The following is a 20,718-nucleotide window of genomic DNA, read 5'->3' on the forward strand; positions in this document are numbered from 1 at the left end:
TGTTGGGTATCACTGTGAAGAATAAGTGAGCCTCTCTGATATAGCCTAGGTAGAAAGCAGAACCTGAGGCAAATGCTTAGATTTTATTTTGTAAGAGAATGTGAGGAGAGAGCAAGCATGAAAACCAAATTGAGCCAAGTGTGGAAAAGGTGAGCCAATAAAAAGAAGCAGGTGAGAACCAAGGTGGCTACTGCCAGGAATTGGTTGTTAAATTGGGCAGGGTTTTTTGGGAATCTGTAAGAAATTTTCCTCAGAAATGTCTATCTATTAGTAGAAAAGTGAAAGCATTTTCTATTTGACTCTAATTAAGCAGTCAAAAAAGTCCTTCATCCCAAAGGTAGAGCCTTCTCTCCTGAAGTCTGACATTCAGCTTTACCATATTTCTTGGACGTCCTGCAGAGTAGAAGGGTGACAGGTGACCCATACACTGTTAGTGATCTAGTTCTGTGATTCTTTCTTCAGTGAAAAATTCTTTATCATATCTGGTACTATCTGACAATTCATCCTTATTTGCATGGCAACATCTATCTTAAAAAGTTAGGAAAAGAGGAGCAAGATAAATACTATGAAATTAAAGGGGAAAAAATCAGTGATAAGCAGAGTAAGAAAGAACAGGGATTAAAAGAACAATAGATATAATTATACAATAAAGGATATCATCAAAGACAAAATATTTTTGCAAGAGAATTTTTTTTTGTTTTTTTGCAAATAATAGCCCTTATGAAACATTGCTAAAACTTGACACAAGGCATTTTCTACCCCAGGTAAACTGCCTGATATTTGTAATTTTTAAAAGGTATTAAACAATAAAAGTATGAATAACTAGAAAAGGTTAAGAAGCCTTGCTTTTTTGGTGAACAAAAATATGAGGTTCATTGCATGATCAAAATGGTGATGATCATTTCCATAATACTCGGCAACAATTCAATTGAGAATTATGCTTAAAATTTATAATCAAGTTTTTATGTTTCTAATTGGCAGTCTCCTTTTCTCTAGTTTTTTTTTTTTTTTAATTCTCTGAAAGAATAGCCCCAGTGCCTTGGCTTTTAGTCACCATCATTTCTCATGTCAAAAGAAGAAACTCTATTCTCGTGTGCATTTTTTAAAAGCAAGTCCATAAAATTCAGGAACTATTGACTGATGATCTGAGAAATTGAGAAATATTTTATTTTTTAAAAGTATATTTCCATTCAGATTCCACTGACCAGCAAGAGAGGACAGATAGTAAAAGGGTCATTGCATAGATTTAAAAAAAGACAATATTTAGTACTAAATATCTCTCATTGTAATGTTCAGTAAATAAAATATCCAAACAGTTGTTCTTAAAAGTAGTCTGTCTATAAATTTATATTGTCTTTACACTTGGTAGTGATATAGAAATTACAATGTAGTTAGGGTCAAGAATGTCACCTATAAACAAAATTAGTAGTTTGCACTATATACAATTAATATGGAAGCTAATATTTTCCTCATCTTTGTTCTCAAATCAAACTTCCATGTGTGCAAGTTAAGGATTCCATAAAAACTACTGAAATAATAAATTATTATTCTTGCCAATTAGAAACCAACATTTTAAACTTAAAGGCATGTAAAAAATAAATAGCAAACACTTTCAACAAATTCTCCAGTTTATAATTGCAACAATTAGATATGATTTACTATAATGAAATAATCTAGCTATCTAAAAATATTGTTTTTTCATTTTTTCAAAATGCATACTGCACTATATATTCAGGTTTTAATATAAATTTAAACCTATTTCAAACCCATAATTTATATATAATTTCCAAACAACAGTCAATTTCAAATATTCTCAATTACACTTATTACAAAATTAAATAATTATTAAAAAGTGCATTTCTAGCACCTTAAAAGCTAAGGTTGAAAGTAAGTTTTGAAGATTTGGTTAATTGGAGCACACTAAAAATAGCTTTAACAAGACAAAACAGCTAACGTGTTGTAAAATACCAGTCTAGACATTTTAAGGGTAGCTGGTAGTGATGGCTATAAGTCCATTAACTCATATCAATATTTATTTTACAATTATATATAAAAATAGTTATTGGTTATTAATAATTATTAAAGAATATCAGCTAATTTCCCAGTTCTTTTTATTTACATTATTTTAATCTTTATTTTTGTATAATATTATCAATTTGACCTAAGAGATTAGAAGACTTACATTCAGAGGGATGCTTTGGTGTGATTGGGGTCACTCAATTCATAAGCAGGAAGACTGAGGTTCAAACAGAGCTTATCCATTTTCATTTCTAATGTTTTTGTTGTAGTATCAGGCAAAATGCTCTTTCCTTTTTTACTGATGTTACCACAAATGTCCCAGAAACGAATGGAAATTTCAAGACAAATTTATGCAAGTCAAATTACCCACCCATTCTTTGCTTTACCCCCAAATCTTTCCACATGCAATTTCCATACATATCTTATTGTATCTATTGTATGAGAATCTCTGTATTGCCTTATGCACAAACGCATGTGCATCCTGCTTAAAATGGTTCCCTTAGGGAAATATTTTTCTTAATCCTATGAACTCACTTATCAGTTTCTTTCCTTTATCCATTTTCTCTTTATCTCTTCTGATATTGAAGTTTTCTTGAAAGTCCTGATATCTCTATTTCATGATATATGAGAAGACTGGCATGGCATGTATGTTTGGGGAGAGAATGAAAGTCTAAACTATGTGTTTTTGTGTGGCTAGTGTTCACTTATTTCTGGAATGCAGTGGTCAATGATTTTAGTTTTAAATAAAAGGTAATTATACTTACAGAATTTGTGGTTTTATTCAAACTTTATGACATTTAGAAGTAAGAGTAAAAAATATTCCCGGTTGTCCGGTGATCTCAATTAGTTTTAGGCATTCTTGCAATTGTAATTTAGCTCTTTCACCCTACAATTGAACATTCAGTCCTTCACATACATTTGTAAATTCATCGTGTTGAAATAACAAATATATAATGTAAACTAAAACCATTTTGCATAATATAAGGTAAATATAAAATAGAATACAAATCTAAAAAAATTAGATCTATGTTCTAAGACTGTATGTATCTTAGTGATTAAACAAAAACACGTATGTGTGTTATTAAGAGCAAAATAATAAACTAAAAATCTCCTATTTTTGTTGTTAATTCTGATAATACTATTAATATAAATGTGCAGAGGAAAATAAGTTTTGGAGTAGGTCAAAATATAATGTTTTTAGTAAATATGGATATTCTAGCTAATTAAACAAAAAGATTAAAATAGCACATTTTTATAAGTAAGCACCAGAAGAGTACTTATTGGTTTTGTTTACATTTATAAACATATGCAGATACGTGCCAACTGCAAATGTGTGCTATAAAACTATCAAATAATATAGAAATAACATAAAAACTGTTCACAGAAGACTAACCAAGGTAAAGTTTTCTAATACTCACCATGCCCTTTTAATTTAGTAATCCCTTGAAATAGGGATTTCAGTGAAATAAACGTCAGTGGTAGTGATTTTTAAAAATAAGATTGCATATATGTGCATATAATTATTTATACACAGTTTACATGAAATTTGTCTTGCTTCTTTAAATATCAGTTTTCATTCAAAATGAAATAAAACTTTATTTGAGCCTGGAGCAAGTCAAAACCAATATTTTCTGGTGCCACAATTCAGGATATAAAGGCTCTGTCATTGGACTTCCTCCAAACCTCATAGATTTCCAAGAATGCTAACTCTATAGACAGGGATGGTTTCCTGGGTGTACAACCAACACAGACACATAGGGTCCTGCACTCAGAAGGATATCGTGTTCAATTCAATGTTCCTTTGTTGCCATCTCAAAATTCTTAGCCATTTTTGAAAGGAGGTCCTACATTTTCAATTTTCACTGAATTCCACAAATGATGTAGCTGGTCTTGCTTGTGCTGAGCCAGAAGGAGAGTAAGATTTCAACTGGCGCTTCAGGATAAACTCTGAGACTCATTGAACATAGCTGTATGCCCCCAAGAGATCAAGCTGAAAGTTTTTATCTTTCATGCCTAACCCTCAAATTGTAATATCAGAAATCACAATATTTATAGATTATACTCAGCTATTAAAAAGCCAAAAGATCTATCATATTGAATTTTTTAAAAAAAATATTTATTTGTATATATCTTATTACTTTTAAACAGCACCAAAAGACTAAAATTAAAATGATTCAGAGGCTCCTGGGTGGCTCAGTCAGTAAAGCTTTTGACTCTTGGTTTCAGCTCAGGTGGTGATGTAAGGGTGGTGAGATCAAGCCCTGCACAGGGCTCTGTGCTCAGTGCAGAATCTGCTTAAGACTCTCGCTCCTCTGCCCCTCCCCCTTGCTCTCTCTCTCTCAAATAAATACATAAATCTTTTAAAAAATAAATGAACACTTAAAAATGATTCATAAGGTATAATAGGCAAAATATTACCAAAGTAAGAGCCAGTTACAGAAATATGAATATTAGCTTTAAAAAAATTAAGAGATAAACATTAAGTGAACAAAAAGAAAACATAACTGTAACAATTTTGTCTTAAGTGAGATGCAAACTTAAAATGTCTTTGAATCTTATGATGTGAATATTGACAAATATTTGGGAATAATTTATTAATTCCAGTGGATTAGAGATTTTAATATAACTCACCTAGAAACTGATACATCAACAAGAAAAAGTTATTGCAAGGATTTGGAAGAGTTGATGAAAACTTCCAAATTTGATGAAATCTGATGAAAAATTTAGTAAGCCCTGTCTAATGTATGTATAGTAGTCTGTGCTCAAAAGTGAAAGAATATAAACTACTTTCAAGACTCTACGAGATAATTACCAAAAAAATGTGCAATGTACTTGGTCAAAAAGACGTTTTGAAGTAAATACCAAATAATTCAAATTATATAGGCCTTATTCTCAGATAACAAGACAATGAAATGAAAATCCTACAGTCATCACCATGAGAACACCAGAGTAATACTTGCTGGAGGCATTGATGAATGCTCAAAATAGTGAATAGAACATTTACAGAGAAACAGAACAATTGCATAACTTTAAAATCTTTCCCTAAGTTTATAAATTACAGTGATGATTTTAACACATGAATATTACTTTTTTCCTACCCTTCTCTTCAGGAGATGAAGCTCAACACCTTCCCCTTGAGTTTGGACTGGATTCAGTTACGCCTTTCTAACAAATAGAGAATGGAAAGGGAAAAATATTAATTTTAGAGTGGAGAAACCTTATAAACACCACTTTAATTAAGTAATCAATGTTAACATTACTTACAAAAAATCATGTTAATACCATGTGCTTCCTGATGTGATGTGCTGAGAAGGGGAATAGGAAATGCCTTTTACATAAGCAGATGAATGAAATGATGGATGAATACATACATGCATACAGACATATGTATACTCTCCATTGATCTATTAACAAAATGTACACCATGCTCCAGCTTCTCATAAGCATTTTAAATAATTAAAAGGAATAACTTTTCAAAAATGTAATAAATGATTCAAATTCATATCCCCAATGTCCATCACCGAGTTACCCCATCACCACCCGTCCCTTCCAGCAACCCTCAGTTTTTTACTATGATTAAGAGTCTCTTATGGTTTGTCTCCCTCTCTGGATTCGTCTTGTTTCATTTTTTCCTCTCTTCCCCTATGATCCTCTGCCTTGTTTCTTAAATTCCACATATCAGTGAGATCATATGATAATTGCCTTTCTCTGATTGACTTATTTCACTTGGCATAATACACTCTAGTTCTATCCATGGTATTGTAAATGGCAAGATTTCATTTTTTGATAGCTGTGTAATATTCCATTATATATATATATATATATATATATATATATATATATATATATATATATATGTCAATCACCATTTTTCACATTTTTTAAATTTGAAATCCAGGATATAATAAGAGAAAAATAAAGATATTTTATTTGTTTAAAGTATAGCATTAAGGGGCGCCTGGGTGGCTCAGTTGGTTAAGCGACTGCCTTCGGCTCAGGTCATGATCCTGGAGTCCTGGGATCGAGTTCCACATCGGGCTCCCTGCTCAGCAGGGAGTCTGCTTCTCCCTCTGACCCTCCCCCCCTCTCATGCTCTCTCTATCTCATTCTCTCTCTCAAATAAATAAATAAAAAATCTTAAAAAAAAAAAAAGTATAGCATTAAGTATCCAATTGTAACTTTAATATATTCTCTCCAAATCTTCATGTTGTGAAGTTATAAAAGACAAATTGGTAAAAGAACAGAGCTATATTGAGATCATGGCCTTTTAATTACTCTTTCTTTCCCTCATGACATTTTTATGCATTGTGACAAAGTTATCTGGCTTTTTATAGTATAATTAGAATATATATATATATATATATTGTTATATATATGTTGAGACATATATATATACAACATCTTCTTTATCCATTCACCTGTTTGGCTATTGTGGACATTGCTGCTATAAACATTGGGGTGCATGTGCCCCTGCGGATCACTACATTTGTATCTTTGGGGTAAATACCCAGTAGTGCAGGGGGGCGGAGCAAGATGGCGGAGGAGTAGGAGACCTGGATTTCGTCTGGTCTCAGGAATTCAGCTGGATAGGGATCAAACCATTCTGAACACCTACTAACTCAACAGGAGATCGAAGAAAAGAATAGCAACAACTCTCTGAACAGAAAAGCGACCACTTTCTGGAAGGTAGGACGTGTGGAGAAGTGAATCGGAGGTGATATTCGGGAGGATAGGCGGCGGGGGAGGGGCCTCCATCGGCTGCTTCTGGCAAGTGATAGAGCCAGGGAGTACAAAACCGGAACTTTTAGAAGTCTGCTCCGCTGAGGGACGTCACTCTGGTGGCGAAGTGGGGGGTGGAACCCTCGCGGGACAGTGGGGTCTCAGGACCCTCGGGGTCACAGAAAGACCGGGGGTGCCTGAGTGCGGCAGAGCTCCCAGGTATCGGAGCGGGGAAGCCGGCTGCAGAGACGGAGCCCAGGCGCGGGCTCTCAGCTCGGGGTTGCCATAAACTGTGATCCGCGGCACAGTCGGGCCACTGCTCCTCCAGCAGGGAACCAACAAGCGGCAGATCCGGGGAGACTCACCTTCCCCCGGGAGGAGAGGTGCGGGAGCGCACCACAGGGATCTGCTGGGTTTGGAGACTCCACCCGGGGTCGGGTGCCAGATAGAAAGGCGCGGTCATAGGCCAGGTGAGCGCAGAGTGCGGCCGGAGACCGGGGAGACGGGAGTGACTGACTGCTTTTCTCTGGGGGCTCGCTGAGGAGCGGGACCCCGAGTTCTCGGCTCCTCCGGGGCGGAGACTGGGAGGCCGCCATTTTCACTCTCCGCCTCCAAAGCTGTACGGAGAGCTTGCAGGGAACAAAAGCTCCGAAGAGCAAACCCAAGCAGATTACTTAGCCCGGACCGGCAAGGGCGGGGCAATTCTGCCTCCGGCAAAGACATTTGGGAACCACGGCAACGGGCCCCTCCCCCAGAAGATCAGCGAGAACAGCCAGCCAAGACCAAGTTTACCAATCAGTGAGAACGGCAGAACTCCAGCGCTAGGGGAATACTGCACATAGAATCCATGGCTTTTTTACCATGATTCTTTAGTCTTTCAAAGTAAATTATTTTTTTTAACTGTCTTTTTTTCTTTTTTCTTTTTTCTTTTTTTTTGGATTTTTCTTTTTCCCTTTTTCAACCAACATCTTATCAATCCCTTTAAAAAAAAAAAAAAAACATTTTTATTTTTCATTTTTAAAGTCATATTCTATCCCTTCATAGTAGTTACCTGTATTTTTGGCATATATATATAAGTTGTTCTCTCTTTAAAATTTTGAGATAGCTTCTTCTAACAGATCAAAATATACTCTAAATCTCTAGTGTATGGTTTTTTTCTACTCCCCTGCCTGATCACATTCTCTCCCTTTTTTCTTTCTTTTTTTTTTTTTAAATCCTCTTCTTTCTTTTTTCAAACAACTTATCAAATCCTTTTATAAATTTTTTTATAATTTCCATCTTTAGGTCATATTCCATCCCTTCATCATATCAACCCTTATTTTTGTATATATAAGTTTTCCTTTCTTTAAAATTTTGGGAGGGACTTTCTTTTAACAGACCAAAATACACCCAAAATCTTGTGTGTGGCACTGATCTATAAACCAGCCTGATCATATTTGATCACATTCTGTTTTTGTTTTGTTTTGCTTTGTTCTGCTTTTGTTTGTTTTTATCTTTATTTTTATCTTTTTCTTTTTTCTTTTTTTCTTTCTTTTTCTTTTTTCTCTCTTTCCCTTTCTTTTCCCACTGCTTCAGGTCTTTTCTGATTTGTTTAGAGTATATTTTCTGGGGACGTTGTTACCCTGCTAGCATTTTGTTCTCTCATTAATCTATTCTCCTCTGCACAAAATGACAAGACGGAAAAAATCACCTCAACAAAAAGAACAAGAGGTAGTACCGACTGCCAGGGACCTACTCAATACAGACATTAGTACGATGTCAGATCTAGAGTTCAGAATCATCACTTTAAAGATACTAGCTGGGCTTGAAAAAAGCATGGAAGTTATTAGAGAAACCCTTTCTGGAGAAGTAAAAGAACTAAAATCTAACCAAGTAGAAATCAAAAAGGCTATTAATGAGGTACAATCAAATATGGGGGCGCTAACTGCTAGGATAAATGAGGCAGAAGAAAGAATCAGTGAGATAGAAGACCAAATGATGGAAAATAAAGAAGCTGAGAAAAAGAGAGATAAACAACTACTGGATCACGAGGGCAGAATTCGAGAGATAAACGATACCATAAGACGAAACAACATTAGAATAATTGGGATCCCAGAAGAAGAAGAAAGAGAGAGAGGGCCAGAAGGTATAATGGAGCAAATTATAGAGAACTTCCCTAATTTGGGGAAGGAAACAGGCATCAAAATCCAGGAAGCACAGAGAACCCCTCTCAAAATCAATAAAAATAGGTCAACACCCCGACATCTAATAGTAAAACTTACGAGTCTCAGAGACAAAGAGAAAATCCTGAAAGCAGCTCGGGAGAAGAGATATGTAACCTACAATGGTAGAAACATTAGATTGGCAACAGACTTATCCACAGAGACCTGGCAGGCCAGAAAGGACTGGCAGGACATATTCAGAGCACTAAATGAGAAAAATATGCAGCCAAGAATACTATATCCAGCTAGGCTGTCATTGAAAATTGAAGGAGAGATAAAAAGCTTCCAGGACAAACAAAAACTAAAGGAATTTGCAAACACGAAACCAGCCCTACAACAAATATTAAAACGGGTCCTCTAAGCAAAGAGAGAGCCTAAAAGCAACATAGACCAGAAAGGAACAGAAACAATATACAGTAACAGTCAGTTTACAGGCAATACAATGGCACTAAATTCCTATCTTTCAATAGTTACCCTGAATGTAAGTGGGCTAAATGCCCCAATCAAAAGACACAGGCTATCAGATTGGATTAAAAAACAAGACCCATCGATATGCTGTCTGCAAGAGACTCATTTTAGACCCAAAGACACCCCGAGATTGAAAGTGAGGGGGTGGAAAACCATTTACCATGCTAATGGACACCAAAAGAAAGCTGGGGTGGCAATCCTTATATCAGACAAATTAGATTTTAAACCAAAGACTGTAATAAGAGATGAAGAAGGACACTATATCCTACTTAAAGGGTCTATCCAACAAGAAGATCTAACAATTGTAAATATCTATGCCCCTAACATGGGAGCAGCCAATTATATAAGGCAATTAATAACAAAAGCAAAGAAACACATTGACAACAATACAATAACAGTGGGGGACTTTAACACCCCCCTCACTGAAATGGACAGATCGTCTAAGCAAAAGATCAACAAGGAAATAAAGGCTTTAAATGACACACTGGACCAAATGGACTTCACAGACATATTCAGAACATTCCATCCCAAAGCAATGGAATACACATTCTTCTCTAGTGCCCATGGAACATTCTCCAGAATAGATCACATCCTAGGTCATAAATCAGGTCTCAACCGGTACCAGAAGATTGGGATCATCCCCTGCATATTTTCAGACCACAATGCTTTGAAACTAGAACTCAATCACAAGAGGAAAGTCGGAAAGAACTCAAATACATGGAGGCTAAACAGCATCCTACTGAAGAATGAATGGGTCAACCAGGAAATTAAAGAAGAATTAAAAAAAATTCATGGAAACCAATGAAAATGAAAACAACTATTCAAAATCTTTGGGATACAGCAAAGGCAGTCCTAAGAGGAAAGTATATAGCAATACAAGCCTTTCTCAAGAAACAAGAAAGGTCTCAAGTACACAACCTAACCCTACACCTAAAGGAGCTGGAGAAAGAACAGCAAATAAAGCCTAAACCCAGCAGGAGAAGAGAAATAATAAAGATCAGAGCAGAAATCAAGGAAATAGAAACCAAAAGAACAGTAGAACAGAACAACAAAACTAGGAGCTGGTTCTTTGAAAGAATTAACAAGATTGATAAACCCCTGGCCAGACTTATCAAAAAGAAAAGAGAAATGACCCAAATCAATAAAATCATGAATGAAAGAGGAGAAATCACAACCAACACCAAAGAAATACAAACAATTATAAGAACATATTATGAGCAACTCTATGCCAGCAAATTAGATAACCTGGAAGTAATGGATGCATTCCTAGAGATGTATCAACTACCAAAACTGAACCAGGAAGAAATAGAAAACCTGAACAGACCTATAACCACTAAGGAAATAGAAGCAGTCATCAAAAATCTCCCAAAACACAAAAGCCCAGGGCCAGATGGCTTCCCAGGGGAATTCTACCAAACATTTCAAGAAGAATTAATACCTATCCTTCTGAAACTGTTCCAAAAAATAGAAATGGAAGGAAAACTTCCAAACTCTTTTTATGAGGCCAGCATTACCTTGATCCCAAAACCAGACAAAGACCCCATCAAAAAGGAGAATTACAGACCAATATCCCTGATGAACATGGATGCAAAAATTCTCACCAAAATACTAGCCAATAGGATCCAACAGTACATTAAAAGGATTATTCACCACGACCAAGTGGGATTTATCCCTGGGCTGCAAGTTTGGTTCAACATCTGCAAATCAATCAACATGATACAATACATTAACAAAAGAAAGAACAAGAATCATATGATCCTCTCAATAGATGCAGAAAAAGCATTTGACAAAGTACAGCATCCTTTCTTGATCAAAACTCTTCAGAGTATAGGGATAGAGGGTACATACCTCAATATCATAAAAGCCATCTATGAAAAACCTACAGCTAATATCATTCTCAATGGGGAAAAACTGAGAGCTTTCCCCCTAAGGTCAGGAACGCGGCAGGGATGTCCACTATCACCACTGCTATTCAACATAGTATTGGAAGTCCTAGCCACAGCAATCAGACAACAAAAAGAAATCAAAGGCATCCAAATTGGCAAAGAAGAAGTCAAACTCTCACTCTTTGCAGATGATATGATACTTTATGTGGAAAATCCCAAAGACTCCACCCCAAAACTGCTAGAACTCATACAGGAATTCAGTCAAGTGGCAGGATATAAAATCAATGCACAGAAGTCAGTGGCATTCCTATACACCAACAACAAGTCAGAAGAAAGAGAAATTAAGGAGTCGATCCCATTTACAATTGCACCCAAAACCATAAGATACGTAGGAATAAATCTAACCAAAGAGGCAAAGGATCTGTACTCAGAAAACTATAAAATACTCATGAAAGAAATTGAGGAAGACACAAAGAAATGGAAAAATGTTCCATGCTCATGGATTGGAAGAACAAATATTGTGAAGATGTCAATGCTACCTAGAGCAATCTACACATTCAATGCAATCCCCATCAAAATACCATCCACTTTTTTCAAAGAAATGGAACAAATAATCCTAAAATTTGTATGGAATCAGAAAAGACCCCGCATAGCCAGAGGAATGTTGAAAAAGAAAAGCAAAGCTGGCGTCATCACAATTCCGGACTTCCAGCTCTACTACAAAGCTGTCATCATCAAGACAGTATGGTACTGGCACAAAAACAGACACATAGATCAATGGAACAGAATAGAGAGCCCAGAAATGGACCCTCAACTCTATGGTCAACTAATCTTTGACAAAGCAGGAAAGAATATCCAATGGAAAAAAGACAGTCTCTTCAACAAATGGTGTTGGGAAAATTGGACAGCCACATGCAGAAGAATGAAATTGGACCATTTCCTTACACCACACACAAAAATAGACTCCAAATGGTTGAAAGACCTCAATGTGAGACAGGAGTCCATCAAAATCCTAAAGGAGAACACAGGCAGCAACCTCTTCGACCTCAGCCGCAGCAACTTTTTCCTAGAAACATCGCCAAAGGCGGGGGAAGCAAGGGCAAAAATGAACTATTGGGACTTCATCAAGATAAAAAGCTTTTGCAAAGCAAAGGAAACAGTCAACAAAACCAAAAGACAACTGACAGAATGGGAGAAGATATTTGCAAATGACATATCAGATAAAGGGCTACTATCCAAAATCTATAAAGAACTCATCAAACTCAACACCAAAAGAACAAATGATCCAATCAAGAAATGGGCAGAAGACATGAACAGACATTTTTCCAAAGAAGACATCCAAACGGCCAACAGACACATGAAAAAGTGTTCAATATCGCTCTGCATCAGGGAAATCCAAATCAAAACCTCAATGAGATACCACCTCACACCAGTCAGAATGGCTAAAATTAACAAGTCAGGAAATGACAGATGTTGGCGGGGATGCGGAGAAAGGGGAACCCTCCTACACTGTTGGTGGGAATGCAAGCTGGTGCAGCCACTCTGGAAAACAGTATGGAGGTTCCTCAGAAAGTTGAAAATAGAGCTACCATATGATCCAGCAATTGCACTCCTGGGTATTTACCCCAAAGATACAAAAGTAGGGACCTGAAAGGGTACGTGCACCCCGATGTTTATAGCAGCAATGTCCACAGTGGCCAAACTGTGGAAAGAGCCAAAATGTCCATCAACAGATGAATGGATAAAGAAGAGGTGGTACATATATACAATGGAATATTATGCAGCCATCAAAAGGAATGAGATCTTGCCATTTGCAATGACGTGGATGGAACTGGAGGGTATTATGCTGAGCGAAATAAGTCAAACAGAGAAAGACATGTATCATATGACCTCACTGATATGAGGAATTCTTAATCTCAGGAAACAAACTGAGGGTTGCTGGAGTGGGGGGTGGGGTGGGAGGGATGGGGTGACTGGGTGATGGACACTGGGGAGGGTATGTGTTCTGGTAAGCGCTGTGAATTGTGCAAGACTGTTGAATCTCAGATCTGTACCTCTGAAACAAATAATGCAATAGATGTTAAGAAAGAAAAAAAAAAGAAGAAGAATGTAGCAGGAGGGGAAGAATGAAGGGGGGGAAATCGGGGGGGGAGAAGAACCATGAGAGACGATGGACTCTGAAAAACAAACTGAGGGTTCTGGAGGGGAGGGGGGTGGGAGGATGGGTTAGCTTGGTGATGGGTATTGAGGAGGGCACGTTCTGCATGGAGCACTGGGTGTTATGCACAAACACTGAATCATGGAACACTATATCTAAAACTAATGATGTAGTATATGGGGATTAACATAACAATAAAAATTAAAATAAATAAATAAATAAGTAAATAAATAAATACCCAGTAGTGCAATTTCTGAGTCATTGGGTAGCTCCATTTTCAACTTTTTGAGGAACTTCCATACTGTTTTCTAGAATGACTGCACCAGCTTGCATTCCCACCAACAGTGTAGAAGGGTTCCCCTTTCTCCACATCCTTGCCAACATCTCGTTTCCTGAGTTGCTATTACTCATAATTCCTTGCCTTATGAGGATCCCCAAAATGTCTGCTTGTTTCCTAAAAGTCAGCAAGTGAAAGAAAGATTTCAGCAAGATTGGTGCTACAACCTTATGTAATATAATCATGTAATCATGCACATTTAGTCAAGTGCATTCTGCCATAGTTGCTTTTTTCTATTGGTTATAATCAAGTCACATACATTTCCTACCTATGTTAAAGGGAAGGTGATCACATAGGGCATGGACACCAGTAGGGGGATCATGGAGTCCATTTTAAGATTTTATCAGCCACACCATTTCTCTGTAAATACTGTTAGGTAAATACATAAATAGCCTAAGCAAAATTTTAATACACCTCCACTCTATGACATACTGTATGTAATTTTGCCTATATAATTACAAAAGCAATGGGTGAAAGAATGAATGAAGGAATAAAAGATGAAAGTCTAAATCTTGATTTAAAAAACTGGATGTCAAGAAGGATTTTTGTAAGGGGACTGCAAAAACAATCTTCAGAAATATTATTCCCAGATCTGCTGTAAAATGCCAACGATTGGATAAAAAATTATTGAAATTCATGTTAAATGTAGTGCTCAACTTTAAACAGTTTTTATTTAGAACAGTGTAAACTTGGATTATTATTCTGAATTTACTGCTTACTATGTATCCTTTTTTTTTTTTAAAGATTTTATTTATTCACTTGAGACAGAGATAGAGAGAGAGAGAGAGCATGAGCAGGGAGAGAGACAGAGGCAGAGGGAGAAGCAGGCTCCCCGCCGAGCCAGGAGCCTGATGTGGGGCTCGATCCCAGGACCCCGGGATCATGACCTGAGCCGAAGGCAGACTCTTAACCATCTGAGCCACCCAGGCACCCCTACTGCTTACTATGTATCCTTGATGAAATTACTTAACCTAAGTCTCATAAGGCTCATATATTAAATGGGAATACAAATAGCCTATCTCAGAATTGTAGGTTTTAAGATGAAACATATCATGCCCATTATAAGAATTCATATCAGTCCATTATAAGAATTCGTAAGTGCTAATTTATTATCAGTCATACTGCTATTATCAATATCCTATGTAATTTTAATATTTGTAATTTTTAACTAATGTTTCTCAAATCATTGGTCAATCACCATTTTTTCACATTTTTTTAATTTGAAATCCAGGAAATAATAAGAGAAAAATAAAGATATTTTATTTGTTTAAAGTATAGCATTAAGTATCCAATTGTAACTTTAATATATTCTCCCCAAATCTTCATGTTGTGAAGTTATAAAAGACAAATTGGTAAAAAAACATAGCTATATTGAGATCATGGACTCTTAGTTTACTCTTTCTTTCCCTCATGACATTTTTATGCATTGTGACAAATTTATCTGGCTTTTTATAGTATAATTAGAAAATGAGACATGGATTTTGATATGAATGTGTCAGTGTTAGAATTGTACTATATGCTGCAATTTTTTGTTCCTATTCTCCTCAACCAAATCCCATATTTTTTGGATCATCCACAATAACAAGTCTGAAGAATAAACTTTCACTATATAATTACAAGAGTTTTATTATTATCATATTTTCTCATTTAATAAATAATGGAAATCCCTTTATGTTTTTAGCATTATATCTAATTCTTCTTAATAGCTAACTATTCTTTCCTTTTATGGATAAAACAATTTATTTTTGCAACTAAAACATTGTTGCAACAAATTCTTTTATGCATACCTTCTTATACTCTATTACTGAAAAGTAGGTAACAGTGAAATAAATGGGACTAGGAATTAATTAATTTTAAGTGCCCTTTTTCTGATTACTCTATTGAGAGGTAAAATGCATATTCTCCTTCACCAACATTGGATATGAAAGACTTTTATATTCACTAGCACTTCTGTGAGCACCATCTTAAAATGAGAATTTTTTTTTTTTTTTTTTTACTGCCTGTGACTTTGAACCCCACCTTATATGTGTCCTTGTCATTAGGAATTTCCCTTTTGTGAACTGTCTGTTAACATTAGGCCACTATTCATGTTGAGTTGTTTTTCCTCTGTGTAAGCTCAGTGCTTATCGTTATTTCCAATTTTTCATCAGCTATGTTGTAACTCTCCACCCTCTAAGGAGACTTTTTGTCTTTTTTATTCCTTTGCATTTGTATTTATTTATTTTTTTGGTTTTTAAATTTTTATTTTTATGTAACAAAATATATCTATCTTTTCATTTTTGTATTTTAGGATTTGTATCTTTGCTTAGGAAATTTTCCTTACCTAAGCCTATAAAAATACACTTGCATTTAATTTTACATTTTTGGTTAAATTATTTAATTTTATTCTTGATCTTACTCAAATTAGTATTCATATATGGATGAATGTGGGAAACTATTTTCTCCTAGATCATTTTAAAATACATCAAAATGTAACCTTTACATATATAATATTTTTTATATAAATCCTTTCATTAGGTGGGGCGCCTGGGTGGCTCAGTCAGTTAAGCATCTGCTTTTGGCTCAGATCATGATCCCAGGGTTGGGATCCTGCCCTGCATAGGGCTCCCTGCTCAGTGGAGAGCCTGCTTCTACCTCTTCCTCTGATGCTCCCGCTGCTTGTGCCCTCTCTCTCTCACTCTCTCTCTGTCAGATAAATAAACTCTTTTAAAAAATAAAAAATAAATAAATCCTTTCATTAGGTAAATAATATCCTGACCAAAGTATTTTTATAGAAATTTCACTCTCTGGCAGGTATATTTTTCCATTGTTGTCCTTATTTTAAAATATTTTTTCTTAGTATTTATGCTTCTCCTTTCCATTGGATAAATATTTGAGAACTCAGCAATGGTCATCAAATGCCTGTTATATGCTAGATACTTTTCTACATGCTGTAGGATATGGCAATGGTGAAGATTGGCATCAGTGATAAAAGGAAATTAAAGAATAGATCCAGTCAGTATCAGAGTACCTCTTGGGGGTATAGCTCAGTGGTAGAGCATTTGACTGCAGAGTACCTCTTTATATTTCATAAATGCTAACAGGCCTCTTTGTTACATAGATTCATATAAATAATGCAACTTTATTTTTTATTTTCACATGACCAAGGGATCTTTATTAGTAATTTTTTTTAATTGAAGTATAATGAACATACATCATTGTATTGGTTTCAGGTGTACAATATAATGATTCAACAGTTCTATACTGTTCTCAGTACTCATTAAGATAAGTGTATTCTTAATCCCCTTCACCTATTTCACCCATCCCCCCACCCACTTCTCCTCTCATAACCATCAATTAGTTCTCTGTATTTAAGAGTTGTATTTGGTTAGTTCATTTGCTTTGTTTCTTAAATTCCACGTATGAGTGAGATTATATGACATTTGTCTTTCTCTGACTGACTTATTTCACTTAGCATAGTATTATATCCTCCAGATCCATCCATGTTGTAAATAACAAGATGCCATTCTTTTTTATGACTAATATTTCATTGTATACATATATGCGTGTACTCACTATATATATGTATATGTATTACATATATACACCACATTTTCTTTATCCATTCACTTATGGATGGATACTTGGGTTGCCTTCAGACCTTGGCTATTGTAAATAATGCTGCAAAAAACAAATGGGTGTATATATCCTTTTGAATTACTGTTTTTCTTTTCTTTGTGTAAATACCTGGTAGTGGAATTACTGATTCATTAATGGTAAATTTTTATAAATCTCTCATGAAGAGATTTTTTATTGCCATTAATGTTTATTTTTTAAATTGTATTCAAAAAAGGCTTTCTTTTTTTAACATACTGAATTTTTATTTATTACTAAATATATGATTAAATATTCTGAATGCCCCATAGCACTTGAAAAGAAAATATATTTTCATTATTCTGGTTTTAGGGTTTCATATGTATTTAATAATTAAGTTTTTCAGGTCTTCTGTAATCTTACTATATTTTGATCATTCTTGACCTGATAGGTATGTGAATTTTGGCTATCTGTACCCCTTATAATATTTTCTATTCATGTTAACTGTTTTCTTTTGAGATTATTTTGAAATTTAAGCTATCGTTTCCATGTTGTATGTCCTCATTTCCTGATACATTCTTATCTTCTTTTGCAAGCTTATATCACTTATTTTTGTCTTTTTAAAATATTAATTTGATGAGGGTTCACCCGTATTTTCTGTTTCTCACAGATAAATGTGGAGGAAGTTTTGGCCCTGTTGATAGACACTCTTACAGTGGAGTATGTGCTATTATAGCTTCTGGCTTCACAGCTTGAAAATTCTCTTCAATGTGTCTACCAGAAAAGGCTCAAAATATGGAATCGGTACATAACTACTGTCCCTCATGGTCAAGTCTGGTGAAGAACATTTGGTGGTTTCAAGATGGAATCTAAATCCTTTTCACCCCTCTGCATTGGCTATGTGAAACTCTTCTACTATGCTGTGCACTTCTGTGTAGTGCAATTTGTCTTCTGTGGCAATATTCATCCATGAAGGTGAAACTCTAGAAAGAAGCATTTGCTAGATAATTTTGAGATTTGTTAGGATGAGTAGCTCATTTCTTCTTGTAATCTTATATCCAAACAGTTTTCCACATTTCCACAGTTCAGAAACAGTGAGAAATTGTCTTAATTTCTTTATCCTCACATATATCTCCCTATATTCCCTCAATGATCACAATCCTCTCCTTTTAAGGGTGTGTGGTTGGTAGCAAAGTTGTATTTGTTGTAGAGTCAGTTGACATTCATTAATAAATTTATTTAATTTACATTCATCTAGAATTTTGTTGTCTCTGGCTTCAATAGAAAGACAGAATCTCCAAGGTAATAACCATGATAAGAGGCCTGGGTTAGATATACAGCTACTCTATTGTACTATTTCCATAGTCAATACCAAAGTAACTATTCCAAAATAGAATAAAAACACTGTAAATGGTCTTGGTTCAGTGAGCTCAAGCTTTTTACACTTTGAAAACTGTATAAATCTAAATCTGTGTGGTTATATGTGGTAAAGATGTAAAAAACTGGGTTACACTGATGATTTGCTTTTGTCTACCACATTTTAATGAATGTAAACACACAAAACTAAATCTACATATCCTTTAAAATAAGGAAGACACATATTTCATGTGTAATAAATTCACAGTATGGAATGACTGACTGGCATCCATAAATGTTATTTATCTATTATTGAATAGTCTAACAGCAATTTGAAGCCAAAGCGTGACAAAATTAAATATCAGCCCAAGTTAGAGAAATTTCTATGTCTAAATTGAAAAAGAATTATGATATATGTAGGTTCCAAAATGAATCATGATGGAAGTGATTGAGCTGACTAATAAGTCATTTTAACTTCTGTTGAATGAGAATAAAGGAAACTAATACATTATAAGTATGAAAAAAAACCCAAAATTTTATCTTCAAAATTTGTAGTTAAATCAAAGAGCATAGTGTTTGATAATTAGGGATATAATACATTAAAATGTTTCACAATTATTTGTTCTCTGTTGCTAGACATCAATAGTTTTATTTGGGTGATGATTTTAATCACATCAAAACATACTAACTCTGTTTATTATGATAAAATATTTAGTTAAAAATCAATAAGCACACATGTTTCTTCTTCACAGTATCCTATGAGAAGAAAAGTATAATTTGAGAAACTCACTTTCACAAGGATGAATTTATTCTATCCAATCACTCAGTGAGCATCTCTAGAGGGATAAAATCTATGTATGGTCCCATAAAGGATGCAAACCCATTGGCTACCCATTTCCTTAGTGTACGTTTAGTGAAAGAAGAATTTAAACACCTCAAAAGTAGGGGTACCTGGGTGGCTCAGTTGGTAAACGTCTGCCTTGGGCCCAGGTCATGATCTCAGGGTCTTGGGATCAAGTCCCTCATCAGGATCTTTGCTCAGCAGGGGCCTGTTTGTCCTTTTCTCTCTGCCTCTCCCCCTGCTTGTGTTCTCTCTCACTTTTTCTGACAAATAAATAAAATCTTTAAAAACCTCAAAAATAATTAGAATACAGGGCAAGCTTTTTAACAAATAAATAATAAAGCAATGTTAATTCATGAAAGCAAGAGAGTGAAAAAGCAAAAATGACACAAAACACTCTTGCTTTCATGAATTTATGGTTCTTTACTATTTCTTTGTTTTAACAACATTAACAACAACAAAGAAATAAATTTCCCAAAACATTTCAAAAGAATTTATAGCTACTATAATTTTAGAAACTTGCTATTTTAAAGCATGAGGCTAAGGCACTAAAGCAAATATATTCTCAGTAGTGGAAATATATTTAATTCCACAAAATTGTTAGGACTATGAATCAATTTTGCCATTGAATTATTAACTTTATGATATGAGCAAAGTAATATAAACTGATTTAGTGATAAATACCACCCATATAAAAGTATTTGTCTAGGTATTGTGACCTGATACTGCTCTTAATTGGAACGGATGTCATCACTGTAGAGGGAAAGATCGCAGAATATGAGATTAGGACAAAAGATGATTGTCTTAGTCTGCTTGAAATGTCATAACAAAATACCATAGACTTAGTGACTTAAATGATAGAAATTTATTTCTCATCCTTCTAGAGGCTGGAAGTCCAAGGTCAAGATGTTAGCAAGGTAGACTTCATTCAGAGGCCTCCTCTCTTGGCTTATAGGCAGCTGTAATCTATGTTTTTTCATAAAATCTTTGTGCCTAAATGAAGAGAGAGAAAGATCTGGTCTCTCTTCCTCTTCTTTTAACCCCATCATGGAGTCAAACTATCACAGTGGGGTTTAGAGATTCAACATACAAATCTGGGGAGGACACAAATGTTCATTCCATTGATGAACAATGATGACTAAAAACAATGGCAGGCCAAT

Source organism: Halichoerus grypus, chromosome 3 (genome assembly GCF_964656455.1).
Source record: "Halichoerus grypus chromosome 3, mHalGry1.hap1.1, whole genome shotgun sequence".
NCBI lineage: Eukaryota > Metazoa > Chordata > Mammalia > Carnivora > Phocidae > Halichoerus > Halichoerus grypus.